Consider the following 14978-nt stretch of genomic DNA (forward strand, 5'->3'; position numbering starts at 1 on the left):
AGAACCACTATGTCCATCAACATCATCAATTTATATATTATTGCCCCAAAGCTAGCCTTAACCCTGGCTCTCACAACATGAATTCCTCTTCCCATATCTTATCCACTAATTAGTATAAATGTAGGCATATTATTTCTATTAGCCATATCACACCTAGCCATTTACTCCATCCTCAGATCTGGATGAACTTCACATTCAAAATACTCACTCACTGGAGCTGTAGGAACAATAGCACAGACGATCATCTCATATGAAGTAATGTAGCAGTTATTCTATTCTCAGTCTTACTGGTAAATGGATCATTTACACTTTCAACAGTAATTATTACACAAGAACACCTATGACTAATTTTCTCCTGACCGCTACCCAGAATTTGATTATCTCCGCAGTAGCAGAAATCCAGTGAAGCCCCACTTGATTTAACAGAAGTAGAATCAAAACCTGTACATGTCTTCAATGTAGAAAATGTAGCAGGCCCATTCACCCCGTCCTTCCTAGAGAATATGTCAATTTCCCTATAATAAACATTTCCACAGCAATCTATTTTTAGGAGCATTCGGCAATCCCTAGGTGCCAGAATTATATATTCTTTCATCTTTTAAATATAGTTTTTTTTTTAAAAATAATTTTTATAGTTTTACTACCTTTAAACAAAATGTACTCCATTGCTGTGGAATATTCCTTCATAGGAGCGTGCATGGTTCATTTCTGCATCCGTCTGTGATGGCCTTCAGGTTCTTTCAGGTTTGGCTCCTGTGGCTGCACGTCTATGTCCGTGTGTCCTGGTGCAGGGCTGGTGGGTTTGTGTTCAACTGGGAGGAGCACTGTGGGTCTCCGTGCACGGACGTCGCTATCTGAGGCCCGATTGCTTCAGAAGTGGTTGCATCCCCCCGTTGCGTACCAGGCTTTCCATTGCTCCACATCCTGCTGATAATTGATACTATGTCTTTCATGTCTGCCATTCTGGTAGGTGTATGCACAGTATTTTGCTTATGGCTTTAATCCCTCTGTTGTTAGTGAAGTTGTGCATCTTGTGGTATTCATGGACTATTTCCTGTTGTTTTTTGAAAAGTTTTAAAAATTGTGGTCTGGTACACATAACGTAAAATGTACTATCTTAACCATTTTTAAGTGCACATTTCAGGGTCAAGAAGTAATTCACACTGTTGTGCAAACCTGACCACCATCATCCTCCAGAACTTTTTCATCTTGCAAAATTGAAACAGTCCCCATTAAACACTCACTCCCCATTGTCCTTCCCTCAGCCTCTGGCCCCCAACGTCCTACTTTATGTCCTTATATTTCCAACTGCTCTAGGGGCCTTGTATGAGTGGATCAAGCACTGTTTGTTTTTTTGTGTCTAGCTTACATCACTGAGCATAATGCCCTCAAGGTTCATCCCTGCTGCATCCTGTGTCAGAATTGACTTCCTTTTTAGGCTGAAGAGCATTCCCTTGTATTGATGGACCGTGTTTTTCTTCTCCATTCATCCATTAGTGGACACATGTAATATCTACATTCATTTCTACTGTCATAATATTTGTGGAATAAACTCAGAAAGTCCTATGAATCAAAAGTCATTTGCCATTAACTTTTTTCTTAAACTTGTTGTTGTGGAAAACATCAAGACTAAGAAAAGGGAAAAATACATGTCAGCTTCACTTGTGTTCAGGAATTAATGCTTTACGGATTCACTTTATTCCCTGTGTGTGTGCTCTGCGTGTGCATGTGCCTGTTTGCATACATATGCTGTTCATGTGCATAGGTATGTGAACTTGCACACATTAGTGTGTGCATGGGCATATGGGTGCATGTGTGTTCACATGCTAGTGTGTGAATATAGTTGTGCTGTGCACGTGCATATGTTTGTGTGTGTGCTGTGCCTGCCTGTGCGCACACCTGTGTGTTTGCTGGAACCACTTGCAAGTTGGCTGCAGACTGAATTGTGCCCGAGATATATCCGCACGCAGCTGCTCTAACAATCCTGCGTAGCCACGTAAAGGTCACAGATCTCAGGGATTTAAATGGATGGAGCAGGATATCCAGACACAGAGTTTGTCTTCCAATGACTGTCACTGTCTTAGTAACATCCTTCACACCTTCTTTAAGCCCCATTCAGGGTCCAGTTTAGACTCCCATTACATTCAGTCACCTGTCCCAGGTCCCCTAAAGCAACAATGTCACCGTTGGAGAGCCCGGCCAAGGCTGGGGGTGCCCCTCCTGTTGGCCTGGCCTCCAGGCCCTGCCCTTGGCTCCTGTTTTCTCATATCTCAGCCAGGCACCGACTTGGATCGGGCCGCCACCTCTTTCCTCACAGGGTCCCATCGCCCAGTCAAGGGGGTTCATTCTCCCCAAACACAGCATCAGGAGTCGGGGGCTGACAGTCCCCACTGGGTCTCCTTCATGTGAGACCCTGTGCTGTTGAAAGAGCAGGCACCCTGCCCTCGGGGGTGGGGGACTGGGGGGCGACATGCGGCCCACGATGGGCAGGCGGGTCTCCGGGTGGGGCGAGCCAGTGTGCAAGGAGTTCCGCGGTGGGTTCTCCTCTCCAACGGCTTCTGTGCCCCTACCTCTCCCCGTGCCTCCCCTCGAAGACAGCACGGTGCCCGGGTTGGGAACCATGGGAGCCGTCAGCCACCGCCCCCTCTACACACACACACACACGCACGCACACGCACACGCACACGCACACGCTGCAGGGAAGCAGGACCTGAGTGCAGGGCTCTCAGCGGCCCTGAGCGCCCCGCCCGGAATCGGCCAGCCGAATGGACAGACCGGATCTCCCGACCCGGACCATGCAGGACTCTCCTGACCTGGCTTGCAGTGTGGCCGCCTCCTTCTGGAAGCCTGGGAGGCTGGAATCAGGCCACTTCTTATCTGTCCTGGCAGCAGACTGGGCTGCACTCTAAGAAGTTAGTGGCTCGCCCGTGGATCCTGACCATCAGGTGGCCAGAGAAATTGGGAACATTTCTGTTTTGCCTGTTGAAATGTTTAATGACAAAGATTTTGTTCAGTTTCCTGATGTGGGTGTCCAAAGATGAGAGACCCATGTGTGTGATCTGTACCTCCTATGAGATCAGCCCTAAGCTAGTTGAAACATGATCAAGTTGTGTCTACATGGTAGATTTAGACCTCTGCATGTCCTGTCTACTGATTATGTTTAGAGCTGACCATGTGTTGTCTATAATAAGAAGATTTAGACCTGATCATGTTCTGTGTACGCTAGGACTATGGGGACCTGGGTAGAGACCCGGCCTGGCCTCAGTACTGGGAAGCTCCATGCCTGCATCTGAATGTCAGTGCTTAGATGTCTGGGGTCTGGAGCTGAGGTGGGCTTGTCTACGTAACAGCCTCTCTTCTGAGTGTGGTGACCTGGTCCTCCCAAGGGTCAGTGCTATGGTCGGGGCCTTAGTCTTAATCCCTGCAAGGTTCACCTTCCCTGGGGCTCATGGAGAATCCTCAGGAGGACTACCTGGCAATAATTCCAATTTACCAGCACGTGCATGGTGCATAGGGAAGCAGGTTTAGCTGCTGAATTGATTGCAGGGCACGCAGATCGGGCAAAAGGCCGATGGGTGACAGCTGAGGCTGCTGCTGAGCTCTCCCTCCAGTCTACCGTCCCTACTCAGCAGAGTCCAGAGCTGCCCCTCGGCTTTCAGCCCTGCTGTCCTGAGAGCTTTCTCAACATGTAAGTGAGACGAGAAAGGACTGAGCATGCCAGCACCAGGGTCGTGTGTCCAACTCTAGTATGAAAGCTGTAAAAACAGTTAAAATCACACAGAACCAAAGTGAGAAGAGGAGGACTCCTCTGGGACAAGTGTGGGGAAAGGAGACCCACCTGACACTTTTTCCCATCCCAGGAGGTCCCAGGGACCCAGCTTGTTTCCACATTGGGGGAGCCCCCTGCAGAGCCATGGTGTCCTGACCAAGGGGACGTGTGACCCCAGGTGCAGGGTCTGGGGAGGTGAGGGCACCCTGGGACTGTGGACATGTGACCCAGGTGGAGGGGCCTGGGGAGGTGGGTCACCCTGGTGAGTGTGGATGTGTGGCCCCAGGTATAGGGTGCGGGGACTGTGTGGGTCTCACCTTACCTGCATGGGTCAGGATCACATGGATGGGGAGACCGCATATGCGCTCTTTGCCTGCAGTGTGTCCTGTCCCCATTGAGATTTCCAACCTCTGCATTAAGGGTGTTGTCCTGATTAACCTGTGGTTCCTTTTCTTCTCTTCATCTTGTCACAATCATATTAGGTCAGGCATGTTTGAGTGGGTTGCTGCTCTGTGTTCCGGTGAGTGACAACACTTGGTCGTATCGTATTAATACTATAGCATATCATATGTCTAATCTATGGGGGTCACCACTGCCTGGGTCCCCCTGGACAGAGGTCAAGTGAGCACAGACTAGCCCCCCCTAAGAATGGTCTCCCATGTTCTCTGTGAGGGTACCGTGATGGCCCCTAAGGTAGGGGACTGTGTCTGGGCCTCCGACATTTGTGATGAAGGGGAGTCGAAATGGAATCTCAATTAACAAGACATTATTTTAAGAATTTATTTTAAGTGAAATAAAACACACGTCACATACCCTTTACCATCATCACCGTTTTAAGTGCACGTTTCTGAGGCGTCAGATAGATTCACTTTCTCGTGGAGCCATCACCACCATCACTAGAACTTTTCATCTTGCAAAACCAAAATTCCACAACCATGAAAGTCTCATTCCCCATCCCCTCCCACTGCCCCTGGCACCGATATCCACTTCAGTCCCTGAGTTGTCGACTCCAGGGCACCCACTGGAGTGGAATCCTGCAGTGTTTGCTGACGGGTCATTTTGGAAGAGCTGACTTTCAGTCTGAAGCTCTGCCTGTTGGCATCTGAAGAATCTGCATTTAAGGAGAGGGTGTATGAGGAAGGGGGTGTCTGCGGGACAAAGGTGTCCGGGGTGCAGGTGAGCCAGGACCTGACCAGCTGCCTTTTGGGTCCTCTGGTCCCATCTCTTGGTCTGTGCCTCATCTGCATCATCACTGTCCCCGCTGGCACCGCTGGGGTGTTGTTGTCTGAGTGAGAGTCCCCTGGTGCCCCTGCTCTCCTCCCCTCCTCCTGCTGGTTGCGGAGGGAACTGCTTGCTGGGTGGTCTCTACTCCTGAGGCATGAAGGACCCTGTAGCATGGACCTGCAGACTGTGGGGTGTGGTCCCAAGAGCATGGGGCCCACATAGGACACGACATCGGGGCGTGACAAGTGCTAGGGCTGCCTCATCACTGACAGGGAATGTTGCCCAGATCCTGCTCCAGAGGGCGTGGTGTGTGGCCTGGGACCCTAGAGGCCCCATTCCTATACTGGAGCTTGGAGAGTGCATCCCCATGGGCTTCAGATTCACCCCATATCTCAGCCATATCCCTCTGTCCTGTCTTTGAACTCAGGAAAACGAGCTCTCTTGTCCACAACATAGGCCTGGTCCTCTTGATACAAGGTTTCTTTAAGTTAGGCGTCCTGGGATAGCAGCTCCTTTTAGGCCTGAGAAGGAACAACTCCGGAGTGTACAACAATTTCAGAGGAAACTAATATTCAATGACTATCCCTAACTACTCGGTTGTTGACTTCTATTAGTCATTATTCTCCTGGTTTTAGCTCTGATGTGGGGATTACAGAGGAGTCAACATTTAAATCTTCGTAATCTGTGTATTTGTAGCTTCAGTATCATTACTGACCCATAGTTTTTTACGGTTTGGGAAGAGTTATTGATTTCATGTATCATGTAAAGGATTCACAATGATGATAGGACAATTAAGATTACAATAATAGCTAGTAAATTGTTCACATTTTCTCTACCTGTGCATCTATTGTATGCATATGAGTTTAGATGTCAATATTAGTGAAATGATATAGAGGACTAGAGAACTTATTTTAAAAATCACTATTAATGTGTGATGAAGAAAATGTAAAAGTTCTTCCATAATCGGTGATGTTGTATCTTGAGAGCCTAGATGAAATTGATATGCCTTAGTCATATACAGGATTTTAGCCTATCATTTAACTTTGACAAAGCTACATCACTTTTTACTTTTATCTCATTTATTGAGGAAGACATAATTGTTATGGTGTTGGCTTGAAACTGGTTGAAAAGGACTTGAGTCCTTCCTTATTTTACATTTACATAGGTAGGATCTTGAAACGTAGGATATGGTGGAGGACATCCGTGTAACCATTCTAGGTTAGGAGTAGCAATTTCCACTGCTAAGACTTCTTGTTTAGACACAAATGCTTTTCAAAGTATGAAGATTATTAGCATTACTGCTGCTACTGAGATGAATGAGCCTAAAGACAAAACATTTCATGTTGTGTGTGTCTCAGGGTACTCAGACTAACGTAGTGACATCCCTGAGAGGCCACGAAAGTGCGGCAGGAAGTCATATTTACTACTACAAATATACTTGTGAAGTGAATTTTTGCTCATGCTGAGTTAACTGTATAACCTGAGAATAGTGGGAATCAGTGTAGAAAGCCTCCTATAATAGTGAAGACTGCTCCCATGGACATTAGGTCATGGAAGTGTGCTACTACATAGTATGTATCCTGGAGGACAATGTCTGGGGATGAGTTGGCTAAGATGATTCCTGTCAAACCACCTACTGTAAAAAGAAAAACTAAAGCCTAAATCTCATAATATAGTGGGAGGTCATATAGAATTACCTCCGTGAACAGTTGCTAACCAGGGACTTCCCTGGTGACGCAGTGGTTAAGAATTCGTCTGCCAATGCAGGGGACACGGGTTCGAGCCCTTGTCTGGGAAGATTCTACATGCCGTGGAGCAAAAAGCCCGTGTGCCACAACTACTGAGCCTGCCCTCTAGAGCCCGCAAGCCACAACTACTGAAGCCCACGCGCCTAGAGGCCGTGCTGTGCAACAAGAGAAGCCAGTGCAATGAAAGGGCCGCACACCACAACGAAGAGTAGCTGCCGCTCACCACAACCAGAGAAAGCCCATGCGCAACAACCAAGACCCAACTCAGCCAAAAAATAAAAAAGAAAAGAAAAAGAAAAATTAAATAAGGAGTTGCTAATCAGCTAGATACTTTTACTCCTGTAGGGATAGAAGTAATTACGGTAGCTGATGCAAAGTATGCTCCTGAGTCCACAGCTATCCCTATGGTAAACATGTGATGGGCCCACAAGAGAACTCCTAAAAAACCAGTGGACATGACTCATACTATTCCCAGATAGCTGAAAGGCAATTTTTGTCCTAAATAGTATGTAATGATATGTGAGTTTATAACAAACCCTGTTAGGCCATGAATACAGACTTCAGGGTGAGCAAAGTATCAAAAGAGGTGTTGGTATAGGATTCGGTCTCCTCCTGCAGGGTCAAAGAAAGTAGTGTTTAGATTTCTATCTCTTAACAGCATGGCAATTCTGGCTGCTTGGACTGAGATTGGTAATTATAGTAATATGGCTATAGTTGGGGAAGATTAAACAAATAACGGTGTTTGGTATTGGGATATGACTGCTGGTTTTGTATTAAAGATTATAGTAATAAAAGTAATAATACCAAGAATTGAGGAGACACCTGCTAAATGTAAGGAGAAAGCAGTTAGGTCGACAGAGGCTCCTGCATGGGCCAGATTGCAGGCTAGAGCTGAATACACGGTCCCACTGGTACCAGAACCAGCTTCTACTATTGGTGATATGAGTAGGAGTAAGAATGATGGGGGAAGTCGTCAAAAGTTTATATGATTTATTGGGGGAAATGCTACTTCAGGTGTCCGAGTTATTAGTGGCTCAAGTCAGTTTTCAAAGCCTGCAATCATAACGGGTACATCAATAAAGAAAATTATTACAAGTGCAGGGACTGTTATGACAACCTTACAGATTTGGGCATCTCCAAGTAGCGGTCCAGGTCAGCATAGCTCAGCCTGGATTAATATAATTAAGGTGCTGCCTGCTACTCCAGCTCAAGCACCAAATAATAAATATAAAATGCCGATATCTTTGTGATTTGTTGAAAATAATCAGCAGTGTATGAACAGAGGTAAAATGACTGAGTTAGCATTAGACTGTAAATCTAAAGACAGAGATTTTACCCTCTTTCTGGCAAACCCTGTGGTGAATCAACAAATTTAATTGTAACTTCAGAGAAGCAGCTTCAATTCTGCCAGTGATTATCCTGCTCTTTTTTTTTTCTTTTTTTCTTTCTCAAATGAAGGAGAAGTAGACTGAAGCCAGTTGACTAGAGGATTTGCCTGTTAACTAAAGTTTCCTGGGGTTAAAACTCATCAATCTCGTAAAGATTTGGCTTCAATACAGTGTTTGCTTTACATTCAATTGATGTAGAATAAAGTCTTGCAATCCTTATTTTTAGGAATTAAGTAAATTTCACTTGTTTAGGGTTTTGAAAGCTCTTGGTCTGAACTAACCTAAATTCCTAGTCCAGCACCGATAGAATGGGTGTTGTGTGTAGTAACCGTGTGGGTATTATGATTGGTAATGATAGGAAGGTTATTTCTTTGTATGTTCAAATTGTTTTGTGTTTGTTTTGTTTAATGAAGGGAATATAGTTAGTGATGTGGAGTATGTTAGCTACAAGTAGAAATATATGCTGAGGACTGCTATGATGGCTATTAGTGTTGGTAGAATGATGTTGTCGTTTTTGTTATCTCTTGGATAATTATTCATTTGGGTAGAAAGCCTGATAGTGGTGGGCGATGTCCTAATGATACTATAATGGTGAGGAAAATGATTGTGATGGGAGGTGTTTTATCTCATGTGTGTGATAATGATACTCTTGTAGTACATGATCTGGGCATAAATAAGAAGAAGATAGTGTTATTATGATATAAATTAGTATGTTTAGGATTGTTATATTCTGAATATACATTATAATAGCTGTTATTCATCCTATAAGGGCAATTGATGAGGAGGGTGTAATACTTTCCAGGTGAGCATGGCGAAGTCTGCCTCAGCCTCCAGCTATGATTTATAATATCACTATGATTAATAGTATATTTAGGTTGATGGATGGTGACATGTGGTATAAAACTGATAGGGGTGCAATTTTGTCATGTTGATAGCATCAGGTCTGCTGTTCATGGGATGCCTCGTGTGACTTCAGGCACTCAGAAGTGAAATGGGGAAAGTCCTACTTTTGTGACAAGGGCGATTGTCATGAGGGTGGATGCTGCTGGATTAAAGATTCTTGTTATTCATTGTGCTCTTTGACCAGAGTATATTAGATTAATGATAATAGCCATTATAAGTAGTATTGATGTGGTGGACTGTTTTAGGAAATATTTGTTGGATGCTTCTGTAGCTTATGGGTTCATGTTTTTTTGTTAGAATGGTAATACCATTAACCAGTGTGAGCTTGTTATACAATTATATTTCCTGAGAAAATGGTCAGTAGAATGATGGTAAAAACAATGAGAGTTTATTAGCACAGGAAGGATATACAAAAATATTTTGGGGGTACGGGCCTGAAGCTTACTTAGAGAACTTTACTATATAGCATGTGGTGTAATGTGGTAGGTAGCATGGAGAATGTAAAATTTTTAGGAAGAATTCAATTCCAGGAATAAGAGCATTGAAACCTCTATGATTTACTCTATCAAAGAATCTCTTTTGTCAGACATATTTCTTAAATTTGTGGTGGGTTGCCTGGTATGATGACAAGTAGTGAAATCTCTCATATACATAAGGTTAATGTTAGTCGTAAAAAACTTTTCATAAGAGATGTATGCGTTGATCATATCAAAATTGTAGGTAGGAGGCTCAAATTCATAGAAAGGAGATTGTTAGATGTGTTTTAATGATGACTTGGGCTGTATATAATTCTGGCACCTAGGGATTGTCGAATGCTCCGAAAAATAGATTGCTGTGGAAATGTTTATTATAGGGAAATTGACATATTCTCTAGGAGGGACGGGGTGAATGGGCCTGCTACATTTTCTACATTGAAGACTTATACAGGTTTTGATGCTACTTCCGTTAAATCAAGTGGGGCTTCATTGGATTTCTGCTACTGCGGAGATAATCAAATTCTGTGTAGGGGTCAGGAGAAAATGAGTCATAGGTGTTCTTGTGTAATAATTACTGTTGAAAGTGTAAATGATCCATTTATCAGTAAGACTGAGAAGAGAATAACTGCTACATTACTTCATATGAGATGATTGTCTGTGCTATTGTTCCTAGAGCTCCAGTGAGTGTGTATTTTGAATGTGAAGTTCATCCAGATCTGAGGATGGAGTAAATGGCTAGGTGTGATATGGCTAATAGAAATAATATGCCTACATTTATATTAATTAGTGGATAAGATATGGGAAGAGGAATTCATGTTGTGAGAGCCAGGGTTAAGGCTAGCATTGGGGTTAAGGCTAGCAAGAGAAGCCACCGCAATGAGAAGCCCGCGCACCGCAACAAAGAGTAGCCCCCGCTTGCCGCAACTAGAGAAAGCCTGCGCATAGCAACGAAGACCCAACACAGCCAAAAACAAATTAATTAATTAATTAGTTAACTATTTTAAACAAAAGTACTATATCCTTCTGTACAGCTTCTCTGGGAAGAACAGAGAGATGGCGTAGGAGAGTGAGAAAGACCAATATTTAGTGCACATCTCTCATGCAGGTGCTCTGCTGGCTCAGATAGATTTATCCCCACTTTACAAAGGAGGAAATAATCTCAGAGAGGTTTAGTAATTTTCCCAAAGCCAAACAGCTATGGAGTGGCAGAACCAAGATCTGAACCAAGTCTGTTACCTTCAAAGCCTAAGTCCTCATCACAACAAAACTCAATTAATATTTACATTTATCGAATTACATGGCAACCTGGGGAGTTCTTGGCACAATCCTGAATAAGAGTGAGAAAGAAAGAAATAGCATTGTTCCTATAGTCAACCCAAATTTTTGGGGCAGCTGCTAGATGACTGGCCCTTTTTGGGGTTCAGCAGTGATCAAGACAGGAAGAGTCCTGCTTTCATGAACCACGTAGTGGGGAGGAGAGACGGGTGCAACTTGGGTGAGGGATTTCACCTTGCTGGACCTCTGTTTTGTCATCTGGAAAATGGGATGGGTGTTCCTCATTTTCTGGGATTGTCCAGCCCTCACATTCTCTGATTCCATAAGAAGCATTTGTTTTCCTGTTTCTTTCAAATTCATTCAGGCCGTGAGCTGTGATGAATGTTGTTAGCTGCTCCCCAAATCACTCTATTCCCACCCTTTTCCTGTGATCAGGTCTTTCCCGAAACATGACTCACAGTCAGTCAAGTCACAGAACCGAAGGGGCACCCAGCAGAAAAATCCCAACCCTTGCTTCCCAGGAGCTCTGCGGTCTACCTGCCAGGTAAACTTAACTCACCTGGCACAAGGGGGCCATCCCTGGTGTCACATCAACATGATCTCAGGCACAAACCTCCTTGTTTTTCCATTTTGTCTTGAAGTTACTTGTTGAAACAACTGCACAAATATGACACAGATATAAAATCAGGCATCTTCTGCCCCCAGTGCCTACTAATAAATGATTTTCTGCCACTTTAATGATAAAGATAGAACATTTCAACATTCTGCTACCCTTATTATTTGTCATTTTTGTTGATATTTCTATTGACTACATCTTTCAATATTTTAACAATGGAACATTTATTTAGGGTGTTCCAGACCCAGCCTTTAGTGGTAAAGGTTTTGTTGTTATATTTCTATTATGTTTCCTTTAAAAATCATTATCCTATTTAAATGGATTAAGTCAATTCTATAGGCATTTACCTTATGATATTGATGAAATTGATACATAGAGGGCAGTAGTACAAGTTGATTGGACTTGAGAACCTCTATTAGCACAGTTAAGTATAAATATTATCTATATGTAAACCAAAGTACAGGCCGAGTGAGATTCTCTGACTTTTTTCCACTGTCTGCCCCTCAAGCCTGTGAGAAATGGAATAGTTCTTGCCCTATCAGTAAACAAAGGATGTCACAGTCTTCAGCACTTGCAGCCCTCCAATGTGAGCCGGCGGGCCCTGAGGCACTCAGGATATGCAAATACAGAATGCAGGCCCCAGAGAGCTGAGGTGCATATCAAAGGAAGGAATTCAGTGAGCCCAGGCAAAGAAAAGCGCCGCATTCCTCACCTTGGGAGAGCTGGTTTTCCTTAGTTAACAATCACCTTTTGATGTTCCCCATTACCTGCGCCAGTTCCCTGCCCTGTCCCCTCCCCCCGGTACTTTAGCTCAGGGAGGAAGGAGCGCAGAGGGACTCGGCTGAATAAGGGGCCTGTGCGCCTCGGGAGGAGTTTTCAGCTGCTTTCCCCGCAGTCGGGAAGAGGGGCGCTGAGGCTGCAGCCGGACCCTCTGCCTCCCTTGCCCCGTTTCCCCTCAGGACGCTCAGGCCGACCCCCTCCTCACGCCCACCAGGCCTCGCGAGCCAGGACGAGGGCAGGGGCGAGAGGAGGGACCGAAGTTCCCGGGGACCAGACGCTGGAGGCCGCTCTCTCTGCACAGCAGCGGCGGGTGGCAGCGAACCCCTGCCCCTCAGAAGCTGGTCTTGTGCTGCCGCCCGGGCACTGGACAAGGCGGAGGGTCGGCGCCCACTTACCCGGCCCGCCGTCCCCGCGACTGTCATGGCTTCGGCCGCTGGGGCACCTCCAGAGCCGGCAGCCTCAGTGAGGTCGCCCTCCCCTCGGGCTCCGAGGCAGTTCCGTGAAGGCGGAGGGAAGAGACCCCGCCTGAGCCGGGAGTTCCAGCTCTGAGGAAACGCGGGCTCTGTTCAGCGCGCAGTGGGTGGGACCGCTCTGCCCCGAGGCCTTCCGGGAGGGAGCGGGGCGGCGGGGGAGGGAGCCGCCAGGAGCGCAGGGCCCCGTCGGGGGTCCTGGAGGGGCGGCCCGGCCTGGGGGCCACGCCCACTGTGGCCGCAGCCCAGGCCTTTTTCCTGGAATCCTACACAAAAAAATTAGAAAGATACACAGTCTATAGTAAATATTCACAAATGATTGTTGCTGCTGTGCTCACTATTCTATTAAAGGTGTAAAATCCATAAAACACTTTAAGTTCAAAATTAAATATGAATTTTTACCTTTCTAATTATGTCCCTGATATTCACAGTTGTGGTTAATGAATCAGAGACTGTGGCATCACTAGTTAAAAATGAGCTTGTTAAAAATATAGAACTCAGGCCCACCGGACCTACTGAATCACAATCTGCACTTTTACAATCTCCCCAGTGTACTCGTGTACCCATGAATAGTTGAAAGGTACATTTTTACCTCGACAGGTCTTTTCTCTATGAGAAATACACACATTTTATCCAGTTTGATATAAATAAAACACTCAAAAATGCATATGCCTGTGTTGAAACCATCATTTTATCATTTCTTTTCCAGACAAGTATAGTCTCTATACTGGTTTTGTGGATCACATGCCATACTCTTTTCTTGTAGTTAGAAATAAGGTAGAGCAAGTTACTTTGTAAAAAAAAAATTATATATATATATATGTATGTATTAGTGGATAATTGAAGACACTCTTCTAAATTAAAACCTTCTCTTAACTTGCTGTTTTCTTCTTGGGTCATATTATGAGCTCTTCCCGTGGCCACATGGCATGTGTACGTTTAATTTCAGGGACTGCTGACATTCCAGGATGTGGCCATAGATTTCTGTCAAGAGGAGTGAGAATGCCTGGACCAAGATCAATGGGAATTGTACAGGGATGTGATGTTAGAGAAGTATAGGAACCTGCTCTCCTTGGGTGAGGATACCTTCCTTCCAGAATTCCTTATCCAACCACTGGGTTTGCAGTCCTTCATTTGTAGAATGTCTCCTGGAATCTTCTGCTTCCTACAATAGGGTTTCAGATTGCAACGTTTCAGGAAAGATTGGGAGTTTGTGGGTATAATTTTTCTTATTCTTTTAAAATTGCAGCCTCCCTTTTAATATACTTTGTAACTGCTTGGGATGTGTCTATATGAACTGTGTACTATATGCTTCTGTTGTAGTCCTTACAATATTTCATTGTCTTATTTTCTCTAACAATTTTCCATGGATTCTTTGGGCTTAAGGTATATTAAAAGGGAGACTGCGAATCTGGGACTTCCCTGGTGATGCAGTGATTAAGAATTCGCCTGCCAATGCAGGGGACCCGGTTCGATCCCCGGTCCGGGAAGATCTCACATGCCACGGAACAACTAAGCCAGTGGGCCACAACTACTGAGTCTGCACGCCACAACTACTGAAGCCGGTGTGTCTTGAGCCCGTGCGCCATTTATTTTTTGGAGAATAAAACCACTTCTGAGTGATTAAAATTTAGGCCAGCTAGTCAAAATGCTTTATCACCTGTTCTTCTAAAACACTGGTCAATGGAACAAGTTTTACTAGGGATAACAGTGTAATTGTATTCTGGAGTTCATATGGGCAATATGGTTTATGACCTTGATGCTGGATCACGACATTTCAACGGTATAACTGCTATTAATTGTCTGTTTGTTCAACGATTAAAGTCTCACGTGATCTGAGTTCAGACTGGAGTCATCCTGGTTGGTTTCTGTCTATTGCAGATTTCTTCCAGCATGAAAGGACAAGAGCAATACGGCTTCCTTTACAAAATGTCTTCAAACTAAATGATGATATAATCTACATTCAATTAATTTATACATACCCTACTGTAGAACAGGGTTCGTTACGCAGGCAGAGCCCGGTAATTATGTAAAACTGAAACTTTTTCTGCACTGGTTCAAGTCCTCTTCCTAAGAATATGTTTATAATCAACATTCTTTCACAAATTACCCAATTTAATTCACCATAGCATTCCTCATATTAACTAAATGGAAAATCCTAGGCTATATACAAATCCAGAAAGGGCCAAAAATCATCAGCCCCCATGGATGATTACAACCCATTGCTGAGGCATTCAAATTACTTATTAAAGAACCACTATGTCCATCAACATCATCAATTTATATATTATTGCCCCAATGCTAGCCTTAACCCTGGCTCTCACAACAT

The sequence above is a fragment of the Balaenoptera physalus genome (genome assembly GCF_965194825.1).
Source record: "Balaenoptera physalus genome assembly, chromosome: 9".
In the NCBI taxonomy this organism is placed as follows: Eukaryota; Metazoa; Chordata; class Mammalia; order Artiodactyla; family Balaenopteridae; genus Balaenoptera; species Balaenoptera physalus.